At 43.4% G+C, this 21,930-nt stretch overlaps 1 long non-coding RNA gene across 1 annotated transcript; it reads right to left on the minus strand.

Annotated features, from left to right (window-relative positions):
* Positions 1 to 10,312: 10,312 nt before the first annotated feature.
* On the minus strand, positions 10,313 to 20,429 carry LOC115900428. Its single transcript, XR_004060097.1, has 3 exons — positions 20,241 to 20,429; positions 19,380 to 19,702; positions 10,313 to 12,660 (listed from the first exon to the last, which is right to left on the minus strand). It is a non-coding gene; the product is annotated as an uncharacterized LOC115900428 (long non-coding RNA).
* Positions 20,430 to 21,930: the final 1,501 nt, after the last annotated feature.

A 21,930-nucleotide genomic window follows, 5' to 3' on the forward strand; every position in this document is an offset into this window, starting at 1 on the left:
CATATTTTTTACTTATTTTCATCTCTAGGAACTCTTCATACCATGGGTTCCCCACCTATGTCGGACAGAGTTTTTACTAGCAGGCAACAAAATCCATACTAGTTAGAATAATTGGAAAGGGAATTTAAAAATCATGTTAGTTTGCTTACAGGATCTCCAGGGAAACCAGAGAATGAACTTGGCTGCCACACAACCAAGAAAATTGCCCAAGCATACACAGAACTGTTCTAGCAAAATATCACTGCTGCCACCACCCACTGCTTGGCACCCATGGCACCAGGGCACTCAGAATTCCATCTCAGCTGCTGAGAAGAGTCAGTTGCTTCTGCAATCAAGTTTTCTGGAAGGTATCATGTCCCATGGTGTGGCCAGGGCCTCTCGCTCTTCACTTCATTTTCCAGTGTGTCAGCTTGGTGGTCACTAGGTCACACATGGAACTCTGTCAGCAATGGAGCCTGGGAAATGTAGTTTCTAGCCTCCTAGGAAGTCCAGTGAGAAGGAAGTTGGCTGGGGGACTAACTGCACACATGGTAGGAGAAAGGTAGTTATTAGCTAGAACCCCACACCACTACTCAGCTCTGACTTTTTAGATTAACATGCTCTTGTGTCCCTAGCAGGACAATAGTCTTGAGGGCCAAGATTCGTAGAGAGAGAAAACGTCTTGTAAGTTCTTGAAGCTCCTATCAACGTGGTAGCAGGCAGGTCCAGCCAACACGAACATCAAGGTTACAAAAAGACACAGGGCAGAGAAATTCATGATGTAATGTAATCATAGTCTCTACTACACAGGAAAAGGAAGCAAAGGCCCATCCTGTCCATCCTGGTGTCTGTAAAAAGAGAAAAAAGAAAGACGTGACAAATCCGTCAAATCAAGGTCTTCATCCTCCTCCAGAATGACTTGGTGGGGAAGGGGTGCTTAAAATATGTCTCAACTCCCAGAATATCAGAGATTCCTGGCTCAGTTTCTTGCATGTTATCCCAGGGCACAATAGACCTTGGCAGAGACAGGTGTCAATTATCACCATGGTTAACCCGCCGTGAGGCAATAATTTACAACATGCAGGGGTGCACCTGGGTTCCATTCAATCATTCAGGGATCCAGGCTCTTCCATCCAATGGCCCTGTGCTGTTCCCTTTGCTCTGAGTTCTCTGCTGTATCCTCTCTATCTGAAAAGCCCCAAAAGCAAATAACCAGAGATAGCAAGCCCATGGAGGGTCACATGAGAGCTTTCAGGGACCTGGCAGATGCTGGTGTGCACCACTTCTACCATCATCTTTGGCCAGAACTTAATGACATGGCTTCACCTAATTGCAGGGGGGCTGGGCAATGTAGTTGAGCTGTGTATCCAGGAGGGAAATGAATGCAGAGTTAGGATCCAGAAGTTTTGTGTACCTTGGTGGGAGGATACTAGATTCTAAGGGGCCAGAAGGCAGCACAAGTAAAATGTTCTTAGTAGAATGTTCGGCTGACTTTGACCAGAACCAACATTGCTGTTCAAATGGTGGAAGTTTGCCTTTATCTCCAGAAGGCCTTGTTGTTAGTGGAGGAATTGGAGAAGGTCAAGGGATTCCTTGACTTTAGCAGGCTCCCTGCTCCACCCATTGAGGAACCCCACTGAAGACACCATTCAGCTGACAGCTCTGCTCCCCAATCAGCACTCACTTGGTTATGCATCACCCAGTAAGTGTCCAAGAGATAAGAAATGGGGAGGAAAGGGCAGAGCCTGGGCAGGTGAGCCCTGGAGCAGGAGACCTAGATGCTGGGGAGGGAGGGCCATCCACTGGACGGTGGTCTGGTCAAACCATGCACCCCCCACTGGACTTCACCACCTGACATTGACTGCTTATTGGGAGGAAGTGGGGGGTCCAACCCCACCCTGGCACTCTTTTCTGCCAGTCTCGGGTAGAGTTATTTAGAAATCCACCCTGGAGAAGCAGACCTATGTTTTTTCTGTAGAAACAGAAGCTGTCACTTCGTTTTTCCTATGGGCTGACTTTATTTGGCTGCCATAATGACCTGCTTTTATTAATCATGAGATTGTCTGATTCAATGGTTAAGAAAGCAGTATAAAGACCACATCAGCCATTTTAAAAGCTAACTACTTTGATCATGAAGACATATCCCGGGTCTTTGGTCTGTTTTGTAGTCTTTGGTAAATTATCTCAAGAGTAAGTCCTTTCATAATAGTTTACGTTCTACATAAACTATTTTGTTTTCCAAACAAATGATCACTTCACCAAGATATTTATAGGGGGAATGTGAGAGGCAGCATGCATAATGACTGTCTACTTTTTAAAACATAGCAACATGTTCTTCTCCCATTTAAAGTGAGTTTCTTGGAAAAATATTTGAGGCAAACATGATATGAAAGGTAATATCTTTATGACTTGAAGAGCTCATGCAGAGTTTGAAGAGCATTAATCCCCCAACAGAGGCATGGAGACAGAACAACTCACAAAAGAGGAATCAGAAAGATGCATGTAGCACAACCCCAGCACCAGTTAAAAAATTAATGCTAATTCCCAATGGTTAGTCTCATATGGTGTAAATTGGTACTACTTTTTGGAAAGCAATTTGGCAAAATGCTTTAAGGTTCATAAACATGATCCTGTCTGTGATCCAGAAATCCCACTCCTGGAACTCTTTCCTAAGAAAAGATCACAAATACGGAAAAGCAATATATATTTGAGTGTGCTGTATAGGCAAGCTACAACCTCAACAATAAAGGAATGATTTCTTATATTATCTGTCCTATGAGCTAATATGCAGTCATTTAAGAGCCAATTATGAAGACTCTGGCAGCAAGAAGAGCAAAATGAGCAGGATTTAAATGGTGTGTACATAAAATATATGCGCCACTCTAAAGACCAGAAGAGAATACACAAAAATGACATTAAGTAGATGAAGTTTAGAATTACTTAAAAAATAGCTTTTTATTATAAAAAATTTCAAACATACACAGAAGCAGAGAATGTAATAAGCTCTCACCCATCATCTTGATTGCACAATTACTTTTTGCAATATAGATTATCCCTAACATGATGGTTTCACTCATAATTTGTTGACTTCATGGTGCAAAAGCAGTACACAGTCAGTAGAAACTGCACTTCAAGTACTCATACAACTATTCTATTTTTCACTTTCAGTATAGTATTCAATAAATTACATGAGATATCCAACACTTTATTATAAAACAGACTTTGTGTTAGATGATTTTGCCCAACCCTAGACTAATGTAAGTGTTCTTAGCACATTTAAGGTAGGCGAGGCTAAGCTATGGTATTTAGTAGGTTAGGTGGATTAAATGCAATTTGACTTATGATATTTTCAAGATATGATGAGTTTATCAGGATGTAACTCCATTGTAAGTCAAGGAGTATCTGTGTATGTTTCATATATATTATATATATTTAAAATACCTAATTTAAATAGAAAATTATTTTTTAAAAGCATAACCAACATGCCATCATCACAACCAGCAAGATAATGTCTTCTATGTGTGTGTGTTTTTAAACATGTAACATAATTTTAGACTTACAGAAAAGTTGGAAGACTAGTACAGAGAATTCCTATATACCCTAAATCCAGAGTGTCCAAATATTAATGTTATACCTCATTTGCTCTATTCATCCTTCCGTCCCATATACACACACAAGTTATTTTGTCTAAACCATTTGAGAATAAGGTGTAGACATGATGCCCCTTTGCCTCTAAATACGACAGTGTGTATTTTTTAAAAACAAAGACATTCCCCTGTATAACTCGAGTTCAATGGTTACAACCAGGAAATTAACATTATGGTATTATAGCATATTAATATATAGTGTACATTAACATCAACATACAATCATAAGCATGTCGCCTGTGCACGTGGGCCTGTACTCAGAAGGGTACTGTGTTTGGTTTAATGTTTTTTGGTTGCCATTTTGATATTCTTAATTTTTGAATAAGGGACCCACATTTTCATTTTGTATGGGCCCAAATGAAACAACGGACCCACATTTGAACAAGGCACCCACATTTTCATTTTGCACTGGGCCCATTTGCACTGGGCCCCACAAATTATATAGCTATTCCTGGCCATAGTACTATTTTTTAAATATACAGGCTTTATTAAGCTTTCACTGGTTAGCATTCTTTATGGCAAAAAATCCTGAATCATGCACTGCACTCAGTTGTTAAGTCTCTTTAGCTACTTCTCATCTGGAATAATTCCTCAGTCTTCCATGACATTGACATTTTTGAAGATTATAGAATGTCTCTCAGTTTGGGAGTCCTGATATTTCCTTATAGTTAGACTTACGTTATGCATTCTTGGCAGGAATATTGCAGAAATGTTGCTGTATTCTTCTCAGCCTATCGTATAAGGAGGCATCTGATTTTAGGTTGTGCCCTTCTTGGTGATGTTAACTTTGATCAGTTAGGAAAGTGTGAAGTTACCATCTTTCCTCTTTAAAATGACAAATATATTGTGGGGAAACACTATGAGTCGATGTAAGTATTCTGGTACACCTCACATTTTATCCATTCGTTTTAGCATCAAATGACGATTCCTGTTTGAATGAATTTATTGTTACAATGATTGCCATGTGATGATATTTCTAATTTCAAAATTTTTTATACTTTCATTAGTTGTTTTCTTCTGTAAGGAAGAGGCTTTTCTTCCAATTGATTGATTCATTGATTGACATCAGCATGGACTCCTGGATCCTTGTATTATTCAATTCATTATCACCCATTACTACTATTATTTATTTATTTTGATGTTCTATTTGTCCCAGATTTGACGACGAAGAGCCCTTCATGCTCAATCTGGTGTCCTTTAGACATATCATTAAAAAATTTTGAGCACTTTCTAACTTTCCCGCACACAATATGTTCTAGTCTCATCTCATATATTCTATACTCCAGCCCCGGAAACGACTATTGTACCAAGGAGTGCTGGGTTCTTTTGGTAAGATGGTTTTTAGAAACGAAGATTTGGATGCCAAATGTACTCAGTGCTGTGAATGCATCACTGTTTCCAGTGGTCCCTGCTAGGAAACAGACCTCTGTACAATCCCCTATATTTACACATCCACCACACATAGGCATGGCTCCATATCTACTTAGCTATTTTGTGTGTGTGTGTGTATCTGTATCCGTATCTCCATCCTTACATTGGAAACTCTAATTTCTAAATTTTAATAGTTTATATTTTCTCAATTAGCAGATACTAAAAGTGCAACTGCTTTCAAGTGTGTGTGCCTTACATATACTTTTTTTTTTTTTTTAATTTCAATAGCTTTAAAAGTACAAGTGACTTTTGGTTACATGGATAAATTACATAGTGGTGAAGTCTGGGCTTTGAGTGTACTTCTCACCTGAATAGCTTACATTGTACCCAATGGGTAATTTTTCACCCATCATCTCCCTCTCACCACCCCCCCGATTCTGAGTCTCCCATGTCAATTATGCCACTCCGTATGCCTCTGTGCACCCATCACCTACCTCCCATTTATAAATGAGAACATGTGGTATTTGATTTTTCCATTCCTGAGTTACTTCGTTAAAGGTAATGGCCTCCAGTTCCATCCAAGTTGCTGCAAAAGGCATTATTTTGCTCTTTTTTTATGGCCGAGTAGTATTCTGTGGTATATATGTACCACATTTTCTTTATCCACTCATTGGTTGATGGGCACTTAGGTTGATTCCATATTTTTGCAGTTGTGAATTGCGCTGCAATAAACATACATGTGCAGATGTCTTTTTGATATAATGACTTCTTTTCCTTTCAGTAAATACCCAGTAGTGGGATTTCTGGACCGAATGGTGGATCTACTTTTAGTTCTTTGAAAAATCTTCATACAGCTTTCCATAGAGATTGTATTAGTTTACATTCCCACCAGCAGCATTCCCTTTTTATTACCTCTGTGCCAACATTTATTGTTTTTTGACTTTTTAATAATGGCTATTCTGACTGGGATAAGGTGTTATCTCATTGTGATTTTAATTTGCATTTCTCTGATGGTTAGTGATGTTGAGCATTTTTTCTTTTTTTTTTTTTTGCCATTTGTATATCTTCTTTTAAGAAATGTCTGTTCATGACATTTGCTAACTTTTTAATGGGATTATTTTCTTCTTGTTGATTTGTTTGAGTTCCTTGTGAATTCTGGATATTAGTCTGTCAGATACATAGTTTGCAAATGTTTTCTCCCATTCTGTAGATTGCCTGTTTGCTCTGTTGATTATTGCTTTTGCTGTGCAGAAGTATTTTAGCTTAATTAATTAGATACCATTCATTTATTTTTGTTTAGTTACATTTGTTTTTGGGGTCTTATTCATAAATTATTTGCCTATGCCAATGTCCAGAAGAGTTTGTCCAGGTTTTCTTCCAGTATTTTTATTGTTTCAGGTCTTAGATGTAAGTCTTTAATTCATCTTGTGGAACTCAAATTTCAATCCAACACCTTATTTATTCTTCTCATTTTCTCTATGTTTAACTCCTTTACTCTGGCCACAATAAATGCATCTCCCGTTACCCACAACACACTTGGTTCTTTGTTCAATCAACTAATTTGAAGTTTGGATATTTTATGCAGTGGGTATCAGTTTTGTATAGTTTTATTTGTTGTTTGTATTTTTTTCTGTATGTGTCTGTCTTTCTTTTGGAGGTTGTGTTGTTTGGATTTAGTCATCACCATCATATTGGCCACTAGCAATAATTTCTTAACACTATATCAATACCTTGTGTTTAATTTTCCTTGATTTTCTATAAAGAGACTTTTTATAGTTGACTTGCTCTCATCAGGATCCAAATATTCCACATGTTTTGTTTGGTAACAAGTCTATAAACGCTATTCAAATAATCTACGATAGTGCCCCTTTCTCATGCTGTGTATTTGTGGGAGAACTAGATCATTCGTCCTGTGGATTCTGGATTCATCTGACTTTGTTGAGCAGGCATCACTGAGCTTGTTTCTCTGGCTCCCAGGTTTTCTTTACTTGGCAGCTGGACCTAGATGCTTGCTCATGCTCAGGTTTAGTTTCATTTTGGAAAGAGGCCTTGGCAGATAGTGTTGTGTTCTTCCTATTGCATCATATCATAAGGAGCATGGGCATCCGGTGGTCCCACTCTGAATGATGCCTGATCAACCAATGGATGTGCAACACTGATAACTGCTGTCAAGACTCATTGCCTTCGATGGCAAAAATGTGATTTTCCAATTCTGTAGGAATAACATTCCATTTCTTTCTACATTTTATGTAACTTTGTAATATACTTGTAATTAAAAATATAAATACATAAGAGCGAAAGTCATACCAATATCAGTAGTAAGCTAGGGCCAAAAACATCCATGTGAAAGACTCTTAATCTAGTTTCCCAGAAAGCCTCTTGACTAATTCCTCCTGAGAGTGCACTGACGTCTCCAAACTCTGAGAGGTTTATTTTGGGAATGTGTGTGGCCAGTTAAATCCCTTCATAGAAGAGAAAGGAATTAAAATGCACGCACCCCATCCTGCAACAATTCTTCTTTAGGTATTAGCCACTGTGAAACAATGATCTTTCTCAGGATAATGGCTTTCCTAGCCTTGAAGACAGAGTAATTTTGTGTGTCAGTTTAAAGGTGAGAACCAGGAGAGATGTACAGGATATTCATGGCAGCTATGTTTGCAATAATTAACAGCAACAACCTAAAGGTGGTGCAGATGGGGGAAAGGACACATTAAATGTAATCCTTGCAAACATAAGAACATTGTACAGCAGGCAAAAAGCATATATTTGAGGCTACCTGAATTAACATGGATAGATCTCAAAACCCAATGTTGAGTGAACAAAACCAAGGTACAGAAAAATGAATTTTTGCCAGTTATAAAAATAGAAACATGCCTAATGATATGATTTATTATCAATGGTTATATATGTACCCACCAATATATATAACTAAAAATAAGTTGGAGGCAATAAAATAATAACTATTTTGGTATATTTTTTCATTTGTTTCTGTGCTTACATATATATATATATATGTAAGCACAGAAACAAATGAAAAAATATACCAAAATAGTTACAATGGTAGGTTCTAGGGTGTGAAACCTGAGTCATTATTTTCTAAATTTCTAAAAATTAAAAAGAAGGGCAGAAACTTGCTTGGCAGCAGCAAACAACTTGTTCAAAAAAACATGTGCAGCAGGTCCCTTGAGAAAGCACGGCTCTTACTGCACCATGAAGGCTGGACGTCTGCCACTCTCAGGTGTAAAGATGCTTGGGGATCACTCATGGTGGGTGGAACAGAATCTCAGCAGCTTCACCCAACACCTGTGCACCTCTCCTGTCCATCTCCCCTTTCCTCCCGGGCCCCTGTTTTCCTAACAGGGACCTCTTGTTTGAGTCAAATAGTTGATGCAGTGTTTACCTAACCAACGGCACACCTTCCCATCGATGAGTCTGCTCTCAGAGATACCTCACCTGGAAGGCCCTCCCCACTCTCCTGGCTCAAACTGGCTCCTCTGTGAGCCTCCCCTCTGAGTCCCTATGCCAGGGGTCATCCGTGCCTCTATGCATCTCTTCCATACCTATTATAAAATAATGATAAAGTAATAGCTACTGCTTATTGAGTACCTTGATGTCAGATGCAGGTGGAGTTATTAACCAGGCCATTAGTTTGATGGAGGGCCAGAGAAAGAAGAAGCCAGGGAAGGGTTGGCAGGGTCCCAGCCTGCAGGCCTTGGCTAGGAAGGGCTTCCTTTGCTTGTGGAATTCCACAGGCCCAAGAAAGCCAAATAGAAGAGGGTCTGTTTGAGATAATCTGGGGAGTCACTCTGGGGAATATAGGAGGAATTCATTTTCAGATGGCTAGAAGGGGCTGGTTTATGACATACCCATTGGCTGGAAAAATTGTCCTCTTGCGTTCCACTTCCATGCCAACCCACAGAGGGCCCAGGACCCCAGCAACAGGGAGAAAGGAACAGACCCCAGCATCATCCCGAACTTCTCCCACCCAGCCCAGTTCCACTCCCTGGCCTGTGTGACTCCACTGGCTTACCCCAGAGTCACCTGTGGCTCGCTAGCCTAACCTTCAGGGAGCAGGCCTGGAAAGCCTGACTGCCAGTCACCATGTCCCTCCTGTCCCCAGCCCAGGTGGGCCACCATGCAGTTTTCTGTCCAGCAGACATACTGCTTCTCAGCCTGCTGTCCAAGCCTGGGTGGCTGAGGTTCCCCAGGGTCTATGCTCCAATATCCTGCTTTTATACCACCTACATCCCATCTTCTACTTCCTGTGCCTAGAGATGACATTAGGTCTCTTTCTCCTTTAAGTCCTGGTTCATCTTTCAAAGCATTCACCATGTTTCTTGTTTCAAGGCCCCAGATACTCAGCAGCTTGGTGGGGTAGGGTTGAGAGACAGACGGGCAGGGTTGGATTCAGACCCTAAGGTCTGAATAAGCTCCTTTCTAAGGTTCTGCCTATTTGTCCAGGTGCCTCAGGTGTCCTCTGAGCTCACACACACAAAAAAAGAGCAACAGCAAGCATGCTCACACACACACACACAAAAACCCCAAAAAACGTGCTCACATATGCGCACGCGCACACACGCACACGTGCACACACACTCACACACATACAGAGCAAGAACAAGAGCAAAACTCCCCGACAAGGCTGGAGATTGCTTTCCCTATGTAGTCCAGTGGATGATGGTCAGGGACACCCTAGGAGGCTGCAGGAACATGCCTGGAGGGCAGGGGTTACCTGAAGCTCGGACTCCCTGGCTCAGCAGGGGTGTGGCTCACTCCAGCTACCCAACCTCCTGCCGGCAGCTGGTGGCATCAGCCACTTATCAGGAAGCTTTGGGAAAGGCAGTGCATTTGAGGGGGCGTTGGGAATGCCGTCATCTTCTGGAATGGATGACGGTGGAGTCTGCACGTGGCTAGTTTTATTTTTACCCTACGTTTCTGGAGAAAGCCTAATGGCTTCAAGTGCTCCTCTCTCTTCATGAAATTTAAAAGCAGGGAAGGAGCGCACATAATTATAATCCCACAGCAGGGCCATTGGCTTGCCTCCGACTATTAGGTCCCATTAAAGATGTAATATCTGTGGTGTCTCAGGAGAAATTCCTACTTATTTATGCTTAGTATTAGGGCAAATATTAGTTAGCATCAAAACAGGATGCAGTTAAGTTTAATCTGATGTCACCAGCAGAGCTTGCCTTATAAACAAAATAAGTGGCAATTACTTTCAAGCTGAAGTAATAATTTTTTCAAGCGATTCCATTTTGTGTTGATCAGAAGCATCCGCCAAAGGTAGGTGTGTTTCAGGAAATGTGCAGGGTGTACTTTTTAATCACACTTTATTTAAATGTACAAATGAAGGCTGTGAGGCTGGCTTCTCTGCCTTCCTTCTCCCTAGGTTTCCCTCTGGGATGGTAATTAGGAAATACAGCCCAATATAGGAAATGAGCATTGTTGCTTTTACGAGGATTTTAAACCAAATGGCTTTGCTATGGTAGCGGAAGGAGCTTCTTGCCCTCAGAAACCCAGCAGGTTGCTCCAGGCTACCTGGTACTTCTTGCCTTTTTGAAAATGGCTCCTTGGCCTCCTGCAAGGCATTTCTGAGAGGAAGGTGGGAAGGCCCCATTGAGGGCCTGGATCCCCATGGCTGAGGAGTGGGGCCCAGCACTCAGCCGGACAGCAGATGCCCGGGCTGACTGTGCAGGTGACAGTCCTTTCCCCTTCCACCTTGTGGTCTTCCCTGGCAGCTATTGGCTGCAAGCTCTATTTCTTTACCCTAGATCCCAGCAGCTGGGATTCCAGAATATTCTCCTGAGGTACAGAGTCCTTAACCTAGGCTTTCTCGCCAAGAACTTTCTCAGGTTGTCAAAGCTTCACCCCAGGGCTCTCTTTGCCTTGTTGAATGTGCCCATGCATCCTGACCATGTCCATGCAGCTTAGAGACGTAGCAGTGCCCCCAGGAGGGTTTGGACTCTGAGGACTGCCCTGGGCCCCAGAACTCCACCCTAAGCCAGCACCTGTGCACTGTACCCTGCACACTTGGCCCAGGATGGCTGCTCTGCAGATTTACGCCACAGCCCCACAATGTCGGCTACTTTTCTGCTGTCTTGTGGGACATACAGGGCAGATTTCCAATCTACCACTGCAGTTCTTACAGAGGAAACCAAGAGACTTTCTTGCCAAACTCTATATTCCTCTAAGTGGCGAAGTTAAACCAACAGCATGGAAATGACCAGGGAGCTGTAGGAAAATATGCCTGGATACTCAGAGACCTGAGGAGCTGTAACCCCACTGGGGGACACTCAGACACCAGGACAGTCGATCAGATCTGAGACCTGAGGCAGCCCCATCTGACTGTGCCTCCCCACACGCACCGGTTCCAACACCGTCCTGTTCTGGCTCTTCCCCTTTTTTTCTGAGGAGGTCTGGGCCATCCTGAGTCCTGTTCCACTAGCAGGTTCAGGATCTCCGGGGTTAATGTGTTTTTCAGCAGAGGTGTGACAGGACCCCCTGCTCCCCCATTAACCCCTCTAGTCTCTGGCAAATTCCCTTCACTCCTGTTTCGCAGGCAGCTTCTTGTGAGGGTTGTGGACTTCCTCATCATCCCTAATCTCCTTCCACGTGCTCTCTAGCTCACTGAAGTCTTACTTCCATCTCCCCACCCCAGTGAACCTGTTCTTACCAAGAAAAGAAATCCCCACGGGGAACCACTTCAGTGGTCAGGGGACACATTTCAACCCTGTGCTACTTGACTTCTCCACTGCATTCAACACTCACTGGGCAGCCCTCGCTTCTTGCTTTCCAAGGCACCTTCTCCCAACTCCCCTCCAACCTCCTGGACCATCCCATCTCAGTCACCTCTGTTGGCCTTTTGCCAGCCTTATTTCTGAATGTTGGTCTTCAGGCCATCCCCTTGTCCCATCTTTGCTTTTTATGCTTTTAGGCTACCCATCCAACATCTTCCCTCTGATGGTCTGATACCCCTGGAATTGTTGTTGGAAAACTAGAGCTTTCGCCTAAACTCTGCCTGGGGATCCCACATCACAGAGGGCGAAGGCTCAAGACAAAGAGAATGGCCACACCTCCTTCTTTTCCTGTGTTTCCATTCAAAATAAATGGCCTCACCATCTTCCACTCACTCAAGCCAGTGCCCACTCCTCCTCCTTCATGCCCTGCATTCAACCCCTTTCTCACCTTTCTTGTTATTGCACCATAGGTCAGGCCTTACCCTCTCGACTGCAACTGCAGCACCTCATCACCCGCAAAGTAGCCTCACTCTGTTGCACAGGGACTCTCTCTCTCTCTCTTTATCTCTCTATATATTTTCTATATATTTTTTAAAATAAATATTTCAATGATAGGCATTTTACCCTAAATACTTTGCAAGGTCTCTTCTAAGAATAAGAGTGGGGCAGTCTCCTGCAGTGGAAAAGGACTGGGATTGATAGAAAGGCCTGGACCCACAGCCGACCTGGGTCAGTTGCTGAGCCCCTGTTGACTTCCCTGGTAGAGTGGGGCTCTGTGTATCTCTCTGACCCAAAGAGTTGCTAATGTGACTGATCCATTGGAGCTGGTCACACTGGAGTTGCAGGCTTCAAGTTCAAGTCCCACCAACTTTCTTCTGCAGCTTGTGGGGGGAAGGCAGAAAACCACCCGGGGGCAGTGGCCAGCACTGAAAAGGAGAAAAAGGGGAGGTCTTGTTAGTTTAAGTAATGTGTCCAGAAGATAAATCTTGTGAGAAAGTCTGTGTATGGTTATGCATGTTTGGAAATGTTTTGCATGTCATGTTGGCTTGGTAGGAATAGAATGTCATGATACAGCAGAAACCAGTGGATTTCCACAAACACATCACAATCAGCAGGAAGAGAGTGTCTTGGTCAGCAGCACAGCAGAAGATGCAGGGCTGATAAAGAGGAAGAGCTCCCAGGCTTTCCCCACTTCGGAGAGGGAGGACTGTTTGGAGCTGGGAGCAGTGGTGCTGGAGACAGAGTGGGCTCTCTTGGGGAGAGCTTGGGCATGGACTGAAGTGACACTGAGCCTGTCAGCTAGAGATGGCCCTGAGCTGTCCCTTGGCCACTGTGTGCGACCCGCAGTCTTGGCTGCATGGAAGGAGACCTGGTTGGAAGCTGCAGTATTCGTTTCCTGGAGGCTCCTCTGAGCTAAATCCTGCTGGCTCCAGGGCAGCCTGTGTCTGACCACTCCTTGCCCACCCTCTCAGCACTGAGCTCCCAGGTCCAGCATATTTTGCCTGTTACCCTTTGCTTTACATATCTGACAGTCACAACATCTACTTGAGAACTATTTTAGGAGCCCTCTGGTGTTATCAGGAAGCGGCAGTAACATAGTGGGGCTGCCCGAAATTTTTCCTTGGTGTTTGTATAGGAGCCCACCTAGGGAAAATTTCAACAATCGGTGGGGCTCTCTTCTTGCTGATAATCTCATGGTCCCATGAGATCATAACCTCCAGAACGGGAAGCTGCCAAGTCAGTAGGCCACCACTTTTAGATTTGGTGCTCATAGATTTTTGGCTAGAGGAACCTTATCAAGTACAGATGGTCCCTGATTGAAGATGATTTGATGTAAGATTTTTTGACTTTATGATGGTGCAAAAGCCACATGTATTCAGTAGAAACAGTACTTCGAATTTTGAATTTTGATCTTTTCCTGGGCTAGTGATAAGCAGTATGATACTTTTACATGAGATATTCAACACTTTATTATAAAATATGTTTTTTTTGTTAGATGATTTTGCCCAACCATGGGCTGATGTAAGTGTTCTGAGCACGTTCAACTAGGCTAGGCTGGACTATGATGTGCAGTAGGTTAGGTAAATTAAACACATTTTTTTTTTTTTGAGACGCAGTCTCATTGTGTTGCCCAAGCTGGAGTGCAGTGGTGTGATCATGGCCCACTGCAGCCTTGACCTCACAGGTTCAAGAGATTCTTGTGCCTCACCCTCCAAAGCAGCTAGGATTACAGGCATGTGCCACCATTCCCAGCTTATTTTTGTACTTTTTAGTAGAGATGAAGTTTCGTCATGTTGGCCAGGCTGGTCTTGAGCTCCTGACCTCAAGTGATCCACCCGCCTTGGCCTCCCAAAGTACTGGGATTACAGATATGCACTACCACACCCAGCCTAAAGGCATTTTTGACTTACAGTATTTTTCAACTTAGATGGTTTTATTGAGATATAACTCCATCATAAGTTGAGGAACATCTGTATCATATTGTTACAGTCATATTTTCTCGGCCACAGATGCCAGCACCATGCTTCCTGTACAACCTATAGATCCATGAGCCAACTAAATTTCTTTTCTTTATAAATCACCCCGCCTCAGGTATTTCTTTATAGCAATGCAAGAATGTAAGAATGAACTAACACAGAAAATTGATACCAAGGATTGGGACATTGCTATAATGATACCTGAGAATGTGGAAGTGGCTTTGGAACTGGTTAATGAACAGAGGTTGGAAGAGTTTGGAAGGCCCAGAAGAAGTCAGGAAGATGAGGAAAAGTTTGGGATTTCTTAGAAGCTGGCTACATGGTTGTGATCAAAATGTTGATAGTGATGTGGAGAGTGAAGTTCAGGCTGAGGAGGTCTTAGATGAAAATGAGAAAGTTATTGGGAACCGGAGTAAAAGTCATCCCTGTAATGCCTTAGCAAAGAGCTTGGCTGCATTGTGTTCATGTCTAGGGATCTGTGGAAGTTGGAACTTAAGAGTGATGACTTAGTATATCTGGTGGAAGAAATTTCTAAGCACCAAAACATTCAAGATATGGCCTGGCTACTTCTAATAACATGTGATCAGATATAGGAACAAAGGAATGGCTTATAGTTGGAAATTGTATTTAAAAGGGAAGCAGAGTATGAAAGTTTGGAAAATGTACAGCCTGGCCCTGTGGCAGAGAAGGAATCCAAGCAGCCTTTGGAGTAACCACTTGCTAGAGAGATGTGTACAATTAAGAGGGAGCCAAGTGCTAATATCCAAGACAACGGTAAAAAGCCCTCAAAGGCATTTCAGAGATCTTAGAGACAGCCTCCAATCCCAGGCCCTGAGGCCTAGGAGGAAAGAATGGTTTCAAGGGCCAGGCCCAGGTTCCCACTGCCATGAGCAGTCTTGGGACACTGCTACCCACATCCCAGCTGCCCTGTCTCTAGCCTCAGTTCAAAGGGGTCCAGGTACAGCTCAGACTGCTGCTCCAGAGGGCACAAACCACAAACTTTGGCAGCTTTCATGTGGTGTTACGCCTGCAAGAGTGAAGAAAGCAAGAATGAAGGAGGTTTGGCAGCTTCCCCCTAGATTTCAGAGTACTTATGGGAAAACCTGGGTGCCCGGAGAGAAGCCTGCCACAGGGGCAGAGCCCCCACAAAGATACTCTACTAGGGCAACGCCAAGGGAAAATGTGGAGTTGGACCCGAACAAAGTCCCCACCAGGGCACTGCATAGTGGAGCTGTGGGAAAGGGGCTGCTGCTCTCCAGAGCTGAGAATGTTAGAGCCACCAGCAGCTTGCACCCGAAGCCTGGAAAAACTGCAGGCACTTAAACCCATGAGAGCAGTCACAGTCACACAGACTGTGCCCACGGAAGCTGTAGGGGCAGGGTTTCCCAAGGCCTTGGGAGCCCACCCCTTGCGCCAGTGTGCCCAAGATATGGGATATGGAGTCAAGCGTTATTTTGGGACTTTAAGGTTTTATGTCTGCCCTGCTGGGTTTTGGACTTACATGGGGCTTCTTGCCCCTTCCTTCAGGCCAATTTCTCCCTTTTGGTATTGGAATGTTTACTCAGTGCCTGTATCACTATTGTATCTTGAAAGTAAATAATTTGTTTTGATTTTACAGGCTCAGAGGTGGAAGGAGCTGAGTCTCAGACAAGACTTTTGACTTTGGATTTTGATAAGATTTTTAAGGACAATTAGGAAAGGACGATCGTATTTTGCAATACGAGAAGGTATGAAATTTAGGAGGCCAGAGGTGGAATGATATAGTTTAGATGTTTGTTCCCTCCACATCTCATGTTGAAACATAATCCCCAATGTTAGAAGTGGAGCCTAGTGGGAGGTGTTGGATTATGGAGGCGGATCCCTCATGAATGGCTTAGCACCATGCCCTTGGTAATGAGTGTGTTCTCACTCTGAGTTCACGTGAGAACTGGTTGTTTAAAAGAGCATTGCACCTCCCCGGTCCTTGCTGTCTCTCTCACCATGTGACATACCTACTTCCACTTCAGCTTCCACCATGAGTAAAAGCTTCCTGAGGCTCCACCAGAAGCTGAGCAGATGCTGGTGCCATGCTTCCTGTATAACCTGCAGAACCATGAGCCAATTAAAACCGCTTTCTTTGTAAATTATTTAGTCTCAGGTATTTCTTTATAGCAATGCAAGAATGGAGTAACACAGTCACCTAATCTTAAGACTAGAAGGGCCTTCCTTTAGAAATCACCTTGTCACACTGGGGCTCTGAGATAGACATTAGTCTGCCCAGAGCCACTTAGTAAGGCAGCAACTCCAGCAAACCCACACAGATCCCCTGATAGTCCGTGATTCTGGTGTTCATCACGTCTCTCTAAGGAGGAAGTGACAGGGCTTCAGGAGAACATGGTATGTCAAATGTGGCCAGAAGGTCTGGAGAAGTATGTTGGCCACCTATCCCATTTATAAACAAGGAAGCAGGAGAATGCAGTGACTTTCCAAGGGTACACAGCATGCTAGGGAGTCATTGCATTAATGCTGTGACCTGAGGACACCCCACAAACAGCACATGGGGTATGGAGGCAGGTACCAGAGCTAGACAGAATGACAGGAACCTACAAACACAGGCATGATGTCCTCCCAGGGTTCTCTGAATTGTCCTTGCATCTACCCTGCCTGAGCCCATGTACCTAACCATCTGGCTGCTCATGACAGTGATGGTCTGACCTTCAAGCACTACCCTCACTGGTTGCTCTGAGGCTCACAATCAGCTTCCTGGGCCATGGTGTTTAGTGAGAGAGCAGAAAGACATTCTTATGCTGCAGGAGGGGCACAGAGCTGTGGGATCCTAAGGGGGTTTTGTATCATGACAGAAAGAAGTCACCTGCATCAGGTGGCAGAAGTCTCATGACATCTCCACTCTGGGGGGCTAGCATAGGTGAGAACAGATGACTATTTATCTTAGGGGCAGGGGGCTGAGGACTAGTGACCTCAAGCTTCTCCCCAGACTGAAAGATGCTTCAGAAGACTCCCATAGCCTCAAAGCTAGAAGGGAAGATGGGAAGAGAAATGCTGAACTATCAAGGTTCCAGTCCTGGCTCCCTAGCTGGGTCTTCCCGAGCTGCTCTGATGGGGTTCCTCTGACTGGTTGAAACCCCACTGTCCTGGCCAGAGGCCATCCCATGTGCCATTCTTTCTGCCAGCCCCAAACTGTCTTGTACTCCCAGGGAATAAAGCTTGTTTCTTTTGAGGTCCCAGAGCTGTAGGGGTGACAGGATAGGGGCATGCTTTTGAATATGGTTGGTAGCAGCACATAGATGTCAGTTCAAATCCTGGCCCCACTATTTACTGCTGTTTGACTTGGGCAATTAATATAGTCCTTACCCTCAGTTGCCCTGTGAGCAAATGGTGGTAATGATAGTCCACACCACATTGAGCTGTCATGAGGACTAAATGGCATATGGTTGCAAAGCCCCTGGCACTGTGCCTGCTGCAGAGTAAAGAGCTCAGCTGTTGCAGTGGTGACCATGACCAGCTTCAGAAACCCATGGAGCCTTAGAATTCTACAGACCTGAGGTTGCACCCCAACTCTGCTATCTGTTGGTCACCTGCCCTTGGGCAAGTTCTCTTCCCTCCCAGCCTCAACTTTCCATTTAATCGTTGCCCCATAAATACCTTTCCCACTACAGGTACTCTGCTACTTATGAGAAATTTTGATATGAGAGAATGCACATAGAGTCTTGCAACTGGGACAGTTTAAAACAATCATTTTGGCTTTAGTTTTGTGAAACTTGATGCTCATGTTGATACTAGATAAGATTTGGCTGGCTAAAATCAAAATGACAAATTAACCACATTCGTCACATGTATTGGGAGATAACTCATTCAAGTCCATCAGTGAAGCTTTTAGAATTCAAATTAAATATGAGTATGCTCAGATTATTTATTTATTTGTTAGCTTATTTGTGGTTTTTGAGATATGAAATAAGAGTTCAAGGTTTGACCATCACTGAAAAAATAAGTATATAAAGAAGACCTGGCATAGAGTTTGAATTTTATACTAAGACTACACAGAGAGTGTTGAAGCATTTGTGCAGGGGAGTAACATGAGCTGCTTCATGTTTCTGATATGTTTATGCATTACTGTGGTTGCTGGATGGAGAAGAGATCATAGAGGGGAAGGAGAGGAGCCAGGAGAGGAGTTGAAGATATTGAGGTATTGAAATAGCTCCAGTGAGAGGGGGTGATGACTTGGACCAGGGAGGTCACCATGAAGATGCCAGCTATGGGGTCTGTTGTGATGCTCAAGCATGGTGCATTAAGGAGACGGGATCAATGTGTGCACCTCCCAAATTAGGGGTGGGAGAAGCTAGCTGGGTGGATAATTAGGTCAAGAGACAGGCTGCAGGGAAGGGGCCAGCCAGAAATTCTATTTTCATCCTGCTAGGTTTCAGATGCCAGCTGGAGATGCAAGTGGAGAGATCAGAAAGGCAGTTGGGTAAGGAGCTTTGCAGGCTGGAAGTGGGGATTGGCTTGTGAGTAAATATGAGAACCAGTAACATTTGGAGGAAAGTATAGGTGAGACTTGGAGAAGAAAGACCAGAAATATGCTTTGGTGCTAATGTTCATAGGTTGGTGGTAACAGAGGAAGACAGCCAATGAGGCTGAGAGGAGAGCTTCGAGGGAGAGGAGGAAAACAAGGAGAGGGTGGTGTTTACAGGAGCCAAGAGAGGCTGTGCCCAAGAAAGAGCTGTGGCCACTGTGCCGTTCAGGAGGCAATACAAAGATTTGACTCTAGCCAGGTTTATGGTGACACTGACAAAAGGAATTTCAGTAAAGCAACAGAGATGCATGCCCACCTGGAGTGAGTTGAAGAGAGCAGAGCAGGCGAGCCAGTGTAGAGCCAGTGTTGATGGCCTTAGAGAGAGGTTTTGCTGATATGGAGTGGAAAAATGGGGCAGTAGCGGAGAGAAGGAGGAAAACCAAGGGGATTCTTATTGGCTTTCAGATGAACCCCTAGAGCACGTGTGCTGTTGGGTGATCCAGCAGAGGGGAGAGGCTGATGCGGTAGTAGAGAAAAGGGTGGCAGAAGAAATTAAAACCTTCAGAAGGTGAGTGGGGATGAGACTGAGGATGCAAGAAGTGGAACCAATTGTTCACCTTAGGCAGGGCACTGTAAGGGGGACTCATGAGACACTCACCAGCATCCTTTTCTTCTGTGCCATGTCCATGATATGGGGTTGCCCTGAGCTGCAGTGGCACTTGTCACACGGAACCAGAGAACACAGAGGCCAGACTCTGGGTCCAAGTGCTACTGTATGAGTGCGCACTGGGAAATCCTTGAAAGGGGATGTAATCCAGTCTCTGACTCTCCCCATTCCCTCCACATGGGTCTGCAAAGACCCTCCAAACTGAGGTGCATGAGGTCACCGGAGACCTGATAGAGATGGAAACTAAGAAGAGGGCATCTTCCTCCTTTTCTCTCCTCTGTTGCTGTATAAACTTCAGAGTTTAGCATCAGCACCTGGAGCAATGAAAAGCCATGAAAAGGGAAGAATTCCTCAAAAGGGAAAAATCCTGATATAAATGAGTTTTAAATCTTAAGTGAAGAGAAATCATACAAAGACTGAATTTATAGGAAAATGAATCAATTAAGTGGTATAAAAGATAGGATGGGGTAGGGAATCAAAAATTACATTGAGTGGTAGAAAAGAAAGTTTCCTTTTGCACACCTGTGCTTGGCAACTTTCCTTCGCCTCCACCCCCATTTGTCTTGCCCACCCTTCTCCACTACTCTCTGCCCAGGGAGGCTGAAGTGTAGGGATTGTACCAGTGGTCTTCATTGACTTGACCAATGGAGAGCCCTGAGTGGGAAAAGAGCGAGGTTGGGATGTCAGCTCTCAGATCCCTCCTAGCAGTTGTCCTGAGCTTGCTGCCTTTCTAAAGGCAACCGTCCTTCCTATAAGCACTCCCTTCTCTCCCCACTTCAAGCCTAGGTTGGGAACAGTTCTAAAATACTGGGTGACATATTCTATATTAGCCAATTGAGTAATTTTTTTTACCTGTGATGTTCAGTCTTCTATGTTCTTACTGAATTTTATGATCTCCTTGCTTTGCCAGTTACTGAGGGAGATGTTTCAAACTTCGGCGTGCAGAAAGGAGCGCAGGGAAATAAAAACTAAAACAAAAACAAAAAGAGGGAGAGAGAGAGAGAGAGAGAGAGAGAGAGAAAAGAACAAAGAAGTAAAACAACAGCAACTCCAAGTAAGTACTGTAGAAACAAACTGAAAGTAGGGCTAGAAAAACAACACAGGAAGTTCAAGACCAGCGAGGGCAACATGGTGGAACCCGGAACCCCATCTTCACACACACACACACACACGCACACACACACACACGACACACAAAACATTAAAAAATAAAAATGTAAACCAGTGTGGTGGCATGTTCCTGCAGTCCCAGCTTCTGGAGTAGGGGTGGGGGACTGGTGGTAGGAGGATGGCTTGAGCCCAAAAGGTTGAGTGACCCTGTCTCAAAATAAATAAACTAACCAACCAACAGTAAACATAACAACAAATAATAAACGACAATAACAACAAACAAGTGAAAGTGAGCAAGGTAAGACTTTGGTATCTCCTCTCTCTCTCTGTCTCTGTCTCTCTCGATCTCCTATAGTTTCAGCTACCCAGTGTGGGGCTGAGATGGGAGGGATCACCCGAGCCTAGGGAGGTTGAGAGGCTGCAGTGGGTCGTGGTCGTGATCACAAACCTGCACTCCAGCCAGGGTGGATTTGCCTATTTCCATTTTAGTTTTGTGAATTATTCTTGTACATGTATTGAGGCTATGTTGTTAAATGTAAAATTTTAGTATTATTTCATCTTTCTGGTGAAACTTTTCTTATTATGAAATGTCCCTCTTTATTTCTAATAATGCTTCTTGCCTCAAAGTCTGATATTAATACAACTTCAACTTTTATTTTAACTTCATATTTGCCTGACACATCATTTTCCATTAACTTTATTTATTTATTTATTTTTAGAGCAATTTCAGGTTCACAGTAAAATTGAGAAGATACAGAGATTTCACACACACCCTTTCCTCAACTCATGCATTCTCAACATTGCCACAATGGTGCATTTATTGTAATTATCAACAACAAATTGTGCATTTGTTATAATTGTCAAAGACAAATTACACATTTGTTACAATTGATGGACTACAATGATACATCGTTATTACCCAGAGTCCATAGTTCATATTAGGGTTCACTCTTGGTGTTTTACCTTCTGTGGGTTTTGATAAATATACAATGACATATATGCACCATCATAGTATCATAAAGGATAGTTTCACTGCCCTAAAAATTCTTGAAATTGTCTGTGCTCTGCCTATTCATTCCTCCCTCCCCGCAGCCCTTGGCAACCACTGATCTTTTTACTGTTTCCATAGCTTTCCTTTTCCAGAATGTCATATAGGTGGAATAATAGAGTATGCAGCTTTTTCAGACTGACTTCTTTCACTTAATATGCATTTAGAGATCCTCTGTGTCTTTTTCAACATTTTATTTTAAACTGTTCTGAATCATCCAAAGTGTGTCTTTTGTAAGTAGTTATTTCCTTCCATTCTAATGATCTATGTCTTTTATTGAAATATATATTATGTTTAAACTTACTGCATGTGCAGAGATATTTACGTCTATAATTACCCCTTTTGTCACTCTTTGCTATTTCTGCCTGCTTCATGTTCTATTTT

The sequence above is a fragment of the Rhinopithecus roxellana genome, chromosome 11 (assembly GCF_007565055.1).
Source record: "Rhinopithecus roxellana isolate Shanxi Qingling chromosome 11, ASM756505v1, whole genome shotgun sequence".
Lineage (NCBI taxonomy): Eukaryota > Metazoa > Chordata > Mammalia > Primates > Cercopithecidae > Rhinopithecus > Rhinopithecus roxellana.